The sequence below is a fragment of the Mastomys coucha genome, unplaced genomic scaffold (genome assembly GCF_008632895.1).
Source record: "Mastomys coucha isolate ucsf_1 unplaced genomic scaffold, UCSF_Mcou_1 pScaffold21, whole genome shotgun sequence".
NCBI classification, from domain to species: Eukaryota; Metazoa; Chordata; class Mammalia; order Rodentia; family Muridae; genus Mastomys; species Mastomys coucha.
This window is the reverse complement of record NW_022196904.1, coordinates 177349618-177357491: the sequence shown is the minus strand read 5'-3', so window position 1 is coordinate 177357491 and position 7874 is coordinate 177349618. Positions and strand designations below refer to the sequence as shown.

General features: G+C 43.5%; 1 protein-coding gene across 8 annotated transcripts in view; it reads right to left on the bottom strand.

The window, feature by feature from the left end:
- The window catches only part of Gbf1 (golgi brefeldin A resistant guanine nucleotide exchange factor 1), a 137375-nt gene extending 129667 nt beyond the window's left edge, over nt 1-7708 (bottom strand). For 4 of the 8 annotated variants that reach the window (XM_031390527.1, XM_031390531.1, XM_031390529.1 and 1 more), the window contains exon 1: nt 7443-7708. The gene's annotated coding sequence lies outside the window, so the exon portion shown is untranslated. The remainder of the gene's footprint in view (nt 1-7442) is intronic. The other 4 variants (XM_031390530.1, XM_031390534.1, XM_031390533.1 and 1 more) reach the window with 2 other exon arrangements.
- Nucleotides 7709-7874: the final 166 nt, after the last annotated feature.

Sequence of the window (7874 nt, the reverse complement as noted above, 5' to 3'; positions counted from 1 at the left end):
AAAAAAAAAAAAAAAAAAAAAAAAAAGTTTAACTTTACAACACTGAGAATGTATCTTCCTCCAATCAGAAGGACAGTCATTAAGAAAACAAATAATGAAAAATGCTGATATGAATGTGGTCAAAAGGGAATTCTTCCATATGCTTGCTGGTAGTATGTAAACTAGTCTAACTACATATAAGTCAATATTGAGGTTCTCAAAACACTAAGAACAGATCACCTGCTCTGTCATTTCTGGGTATTCAACCTTAGGGACTGCTTCAAGCTACCAACCCCGACAACCTGAGTGTGATATCCAAGACTTACATAGTCAAACTAGAGAACCAGCTTCTGAACTTGTTCTCTGACCTCCACATATGCACCATGGCACATACACACAAATACACAACATAAATAATTGTAATTGTTTTCCTTCACAGAGAGGTCTAGGAAGATGGAGAGGTACTTGAAGCATTGCCATACAAGTGTGATCCCCGGAGTTCAGAGCCCCCGACTCCATAGAAACGCCATGGAGGCATGGTAACCCACCTGTAATTCCAGCCTCAGAAGGCAGAAACAGAGTCCTTAAAGCAAGATGGCTAGCAATACTATAGGAAAGTCTAGATTTGATTGAGAAACCCTGACACAGTAACAAGGTGGAAGATTGTGGATGATTACGAATATCAACCTTGGAATTACATATACACACACATACGTGTGCACATGCACTAACACAGAAACATGCATACACACCATACACAAATGAAAATGGAAAGAGTTAGGGTTTGGCATAATGGCACACATCTTTAATCCCAGCACTCAGGAGGCAGAGGTAGGAGGATCTCTATAAATTCAAAGCCAGCATGGTCTATAAATCAAGGCCAGGATAGGCAGGACTGTTACATAGAGAAACCCTATCTCAAAAAACCGAAGTAAAAAAAGACAAAAAACAAAAAACAAAAAATAGAAAAAGTTAGCAAGAAATATGAAACATGCATTTCATGAAAATACAAATAACAAACTAATAGGAAAAGATTATTAGCTTCATTTATAATCAGCAAAATGACCAATTTATAATAAACCAGGGATGGTGATGCACACCTTTAATCCCAGCACTTCGTAAGCAAAGGTAAGCAGACTTCAATGAGTTTGAAGCCAGTCTGACTTACACAGTAAGTTCTAGGCTAACCAGAACAACATAGTGAGATCCTGTCTAAAAAATTAAATTTATAAAGATTATAATGAGATGACTTTTTAGACCTCCAAAATAGTAATAATGGCCGGGCAGTGGTGGCACACGCCTTTAATCCCAGCACTTGGGAAGCAGAGGCAGGCGATTTCTGAGTTTGAGGCCAGTCTGGTCTACAGAGTTCCAGGACAGACAGGGCTACATAGAGAAACCCTGTCTTGAAAAAAACAAAAAACAAAACAAAACAAAACAAAAATAGTAGTAATAACAACAGATAATAATTTTAAAATAATGAAATGTAATCCCAGGAATTAGGAGGCTGGGGCAAGAGGTCTGTCAGGAGTTCAAGGCCACCTTGGGCTACATACTGAGTTACAAATCAACTGGACTAACTATAGAATAAGATACTATCTCAAAACACAAAGCAATAATAATGACGAAATGTAAATCTGACCATGCTTTAGTAACAATCAATGGCTAGAGAGTATCTAAACACATGCGATCTGCTTGAATAACAATCGGAGATCACCACGGCAAGTTGAAGACCTTCTTCTCCTTCATCTCAGCAGCTCTACCTCTGGGTCTAGTTCTCAGAGAAATAAAAAATCTGGCAAGGGTAAGGGTGGTGAGACTAGTAAGGCAGAGGGTAGGTAAGTGCAAATTCGCTTTGGTGATAGTCTTGGGTTGTCCGTTAGTTGGTTGGTATTTTGTTTGTCTTTAATGAGGATCTTGCTCTATAACCCAGACAGCCTGGGACTCAGATTTTAGTGCCTCAGTGTTCCAAGTGGTGATGGGATTTGCAAGTGTGCAAACACACCAAGCTCAAAGTCATGGTTTGCTCCCTCTTTGCCTTTGAAATGCTACCCCATCCTTTGCTGAATGTTCAGCTCTCCTCTTGTCTACTTTTGTAAACTCTTGCTCATTTCACATTAAAAGTCAATAATCAACCCAGATGTAGTGGCTCCCACCTTTAATCTCAGCATTTGAGAGGCAGAGGCAGGCAGATCTCTGTGAGTTCAAGGCTAACTTAGCCTACAAAGCAAGTTCCAGGACCAAAAAAAAAAAAAAAAGTTAATAGTAGAGTTATACAAGACAGACTTAACTGAGTTCCTTACTTCTAGTTGAATGATTATATTTTATTTATTTATTTATTTTTCCCCCTCTCAACCCCAGTGTTGGAGACTGCACCCAGGGCTACATGCAGGTTAAGTAAGCACTGTACCACTTATAACTCTTAACCAAGTTTCCTAATCTTTCTGAGCCTTGATTTATAGTTTTCCACAGCAGCTACATGTGTTAATTAGATGGGAGAATTAACTCAAAGCTAGGGCTGGTGAGATGGCTCAGCAGGTGAGAGCACCTACTGTTCTTCCAAAGCTACTGAGTTCAGATCCCAGCAACCACATGGTGGCTCACAACCACCAGTAATGAGATCTGACGCCCTCTTCGGGTGCGTCTGAAGACAGCTACAGTGTACTTATAATAATAAATAAATCTTTGGACTGGAACAAGCAGGGACTGAGCAAGCCGAGCAGAGGTCCTAAAAAGTCAATTCCCAACAACCAGATGAAGGCTCATAACTATCTGTACAGCTACAGTCTGTACTCATATACATAAAATAAATAAATAAATCTTAAAAAAAAAAAAAGATGTGATCCCTCAGCTTCCTGAGGCCACACCTCCCCCAGACCATAAGACCAAAAAAACCTCTTCCTTTAAAAAAAAAAGAAAAGAAAAGTATTCAAAGCTAGCTTGGGCTGGGCTACACATTGAGATCTTGTCCAAAACAAAACAAAACATACAAAACCCTACAATTCTCCATTGCAAAATGAAGACGTTTGCCCTTGGGCTTCCTGTGAGACACCCAACATGGCACTGAACGCTGTCAACATCTCCTGAACACTGTTTTTACAACAGTGTCTCCTCATGAATCTTCCTCAGCTAACTCACTCTCCTACACAGTGAGCACATCTTTTTGGTCAGCACCTCAGCTGAACAATGCTACACACCTGTATTCCCAGCAATGGAAGGCCAAGGCTAGAAAACCACAAGCGCACGGCCAGTCTAGGCTGTACAGTTGAGACCCTCTCTCAAAAAAAGGAGGGACTGGAGAGCTGGCTCAGTGGTTAAGAGCACTTGTTGCTCCTACAGAAGACCCAGGTTTGGTCCCCAGCACCCACACTGTGGTTCACAATCATTTGCAACTCCAGTTTCAAGGGATCCAACTCCCCCTTCTAATTTCCATCTGCACCAGGCACAATAGCACATACATGCATGCAATCAAAACGCACTACTGATATGGGGAAAGAGCATACAAAAATCTACTGAACACAAGAAAATTATACAAAGAGTGGGACTTAAAGTAGAACCAGGAAAAGGCTGCTACTCTGATCTGACCAGCCGCAGCTGGAAAATCCTCTCAAACCTGTTAATCAGGTGACCAGTGTACCTTAGCTCTGTATGCCAATTCCTCCTATGTGAAGATTTCTGAGACTATCTCTAGAACCACATATAGGGTAAGCCACTGACCTGTCCAAAACTTCCCATCTTAGAGATGAAAATGAAACAAAGCTTCTCTCTATCCCACATCACTAACCACTTAGAACACCCAAGGCATAAGGGTAACCAGTGGCAGAGTGGGACAAAGAAAACAGCTTGAATGATGGCACCTTGGGAGCAGCATTGACAGCCCACACAGCCTACAGCCTGCCTATCTTCTCATTGAGGGATCATCATGTACTAAAAGCTAGGAAGGCTGGTAGCCCTTGCTCAGGCATTCAAATAGTAACCACCTGCGGAGTGGGAAGCAGCTGCCCTTCCAACTAGGCCTGCATATTACAGGCTCTACTGCGACAGCTTCCAGGACTCACTGCAGGCACTAACAGTAGCTACCTGACATGCATTCAAACTTAGAGTCCTTGTTTATAAGACTTGCTCTCGCACTTCCACAGTTTATACTATTGCTTCTATGATCGCATCCACTACTATTGGGAATAAATCATCACTTTCACAATCATTTCCACTGCTAATGGAGTTCCAGTGGAGCATACCACTCTACTGTATCTTCCTTTAGTTAGACAAATGCAGGTGAAATGTTAAAAAAAAAAAAAAGAGCAATAAAAAATTAACAATAATTTATTGTTTATTTCACAGCTTTTCCAGCATAAAGGTAACATGAATCTCTCCTTCTCCCTTCAACCCAAGCCGACCATGAACCCAACATCCAATCACTCTAATGAGCCACACACAATCACTAGAGCATGGTCAACCAATGGCCTTTCCAGTGATGCTGTTTATAAACAGTGTCTCCTCACAAGCAAGAGCTCTGTCTTCTTCCTCTCTGGCCCACTGCAGCCAGAACAAACAACCTATCACCGAGTGTGATCACTCTAAAGCAGCAGTCAGCCTGACTTCTGGAACACAGCAGAGGGAAAGACTGTTGAGCTGAAACTCAACCAGCTACTAAAATGGATCCACAATTTTAATTCCTACTGTGCCAATGAGCATCACTGTTAAGACTAGAACATACAGACACTATTAAAAAGAAGTTTAAGTACAACCTTAAAGAACATTTACATTAGTGGAATTATTCCTATGTAGAAATTTACATTTCTGCCCTCCCATCACTGAAGATCAAATCCAGGGCCTCTAGGTAAATCCTTTATCATTAAGATATACCACTAGCTCAGAAAATGACTTAAGTACAAAAAAAAAAAAAAAAAAAAAAAAAAAAAATTCTCTGAAGTCTCTATAGTCACCTTTAGGCCAAAAACTGAAAAGACGCTGTCAAACTACCTATCAAGAGAACAGACTGCCAATTATGCAGAGTGCTTTCAACTCGGCTTAGTTACAGGCATCTAACCTGGGTGTTTGCTGAGCTACCATTCTACCTGTCAGATTAACTACTGTCTGGAAGATTCTGCATCTTACAAAAACCACTATTAGCAGGGCAGTGGTGGTGTGTGCCTTTAATTCCAGCACTGGGGAAGCAGAAGCAGGCAGATCTCTATGAGTTCAAGACTAGCCTAGTCTACAAATCAAGTTCCAGGACAGCCAGGGCTACACCGAGAAACCCTGTATGGAAAACAGACCCCCCCCCAAAAAAAAACAGTGTTCTGTACCATTCCCATCCATTTGTTTTATATCTATACATATAAACCATAAACACCATTACTTCTCTTACACACACACACACACATACACACACACACACACACACACACACACTGGTTGCATACTCTAACACACCCATTCTTAGGAGGGCAGAGAGAATTAATTAAGTAAGAGAAACTCGGTTCAAGTACTATCACCTTAGATGATCTGCCTTCCAATACCTGAGAGAGTGCCCCACCTTGTCACTACTCACCATGCAAGTGTGCAGCTGACTGCCCTGGCCAGAACAGGACCCAAAGGCTAACCACACACTAAGCTAACCCGGGATGGACAGCACATGCTGGGCCCCATCAGGCCCCATCGCTGCTGGAAGGAATTAGGCACACTCTACTCTAACCTCACTACGTAGGAAGACTGGTCTAAACTTAAAATGTCCTTCCTCAACCCTGAAAGTACGGAGATTACAAATGTCTGTCACTGCACCTATCTAACTGCAGGTCTGTAAAGCCAGCAACTCCGGAAGGATCACAAGTTCAAGGGCTATAGAGCAAATTTTAGACCAGTAGGGACAACTCAGAGAGATGGTGTCTCAAAAGAAAGAAAGAAAAAAAGAAAGAGAGAGAGAAGAGAAAAGAAAAGAAAAGAAAGACAGACAGAAAGCAAGCTAGCTACCTATGGGTATGGCCCAGTGACAGACGGCTGACTATACCACGTGGGCCCTAGGGTCCCATCCCCACTACTACAAGACCTTGCGTAACCTAAACAATCCCAAAGCAGATTTCCCCATTTCCATACACCATGAGGCTTACTAGTACCTAGTATTCTTGATAGGAGTTTCTAGACTAAAAAAACACTACATTGTCTCTCATCTCTAAAGTACTCTTTACCTTTGATGGACTTCTACTGGTTTATAACACGGTAATGTCAAAGGTCACTATTGGGCCATAAACTACACTCTTTCGGGTTGTGCCCCATCATTCACTCTGCTTGCCTGACCCTACCACAAGGAGCAGAATATCTCTCATAACTTGACTTTCTGTTAAAGGCAGTGTCTCATTTGGCCCAGGCTGGCCTCTAACTCAAGAAGTAGCTGAGGATAACCTTGAATGTCAGGTCTGACCCTCATGTTTCTATCTCCCAAGTAGGGAATAATTACAGATGTGTACCAATATGCCTAGTTTATGAAGGGCTGGGGACTGAACTCAAGGACGTCATACATGCAAGGCAGACACTCCAACCAGTTATGTCTCCAGCCTTTTTCATGGTTTTCCACCTACTAAAAATAAATAGACCACCAGTACCAAGCTTGATCAGTATTCAAATCCCTCTTAACTCTCAGTCAAATGTGTCACAAAAGAGTGGCTTCCTTGGGATCAAACCTCATATCCTTAAAGTAAATAGAAGGAAGTCACAATAGGTAAATGCCTACCCAAAACACACACCTAAAGGACTTAAGGCAGAAGCAGGTGGATCTTTGTAAATTCGTGGCCAGCCTGGTCTACAGAGTGAGTTCCAGAACAACCAGAACTACAGAGAAAGAACCTGACTCCAAAAGAAAGCAAAGGAAAGTGTTTACATACAGACCCACGATGACAGCTGAGCTAGCCTGTAAAAGGAAAATCGTACAGGCCAGCTCCTCAGGCCGCTGGCCTCAAGTCTTCTAAGCCTTCTGGCTACTTAATCCAAACTACACTGGTTCATCTTTCAGAATTAATGTGGCGCTGCAGTTGTGTCAGGACGCTACCACCCGGAAGTGACAGGGCCACAGAATCTGAATAGATTCACTATCTAAAGCCTGAAACCATCCTTAACTTTGCTTTCAGATTTTGAGGACTGAATTCTTTAGGGTGCAGAAAGGTCTGAAAAAGAAGAGCTGGAGGCCATATTACGCCTAGGGGGAAAAGAAAATAAAAAACAAAAATGATTGTGGCGTCCACCGAGTCACAAGTCGAGCTGAAACACCCCTCGGGGGCAAGGGTCTGACCTTTGGCCCCTGCACACCTCCCAACTCCCTCTCGCATCAATCCTCTGGGTTTATCTCTTCCCACAAGGCCCTTCGCCCAGGCCGCTTCGCCCAACTGAAGGACCCTTCCTCCTTATGCTTTATGGCAACGTCCGGAGGCCCTCACGGCGCTGGAACTCTAAGATGAGACTTCGCTGACCTGTCAGCGGATCCAAAATGGCGGGGCCTAGTCCCAGGGCCGGCAGCCGCAGCTCATGTCCAGCCTGGCCCGGAGGCGTCTCCCAGCCGCTCTCCCGGCGCCGGCGGCGAGTGAGAGAAGGGAAGGATCCTGTCTTCTGGAAGGCAGCCCTGACTTCAGGGTGAGACCTCACTGCAGGCCGGAATAAGTGGGCCGGGACGGTCGGTGGTGCCGGCTACCTTCCCTGTCAGCTCACTGACGTGGTAACTAGCCTCAGTCTAGCCCGCTGCCTGGTAACTGCGCGAGTCCCGCCGCACTCAGCCAATCAGAGCGTGGCACTCTGAAAAGTGGCACTCCGACTATCCAATCGAAGGAAGCAATTAGCTCTGGGAGGCGTGTAATGCCCAAAGAGACCAGATTACAAGGGAAAGAAGAGTAGGTAGGGGACAGCCA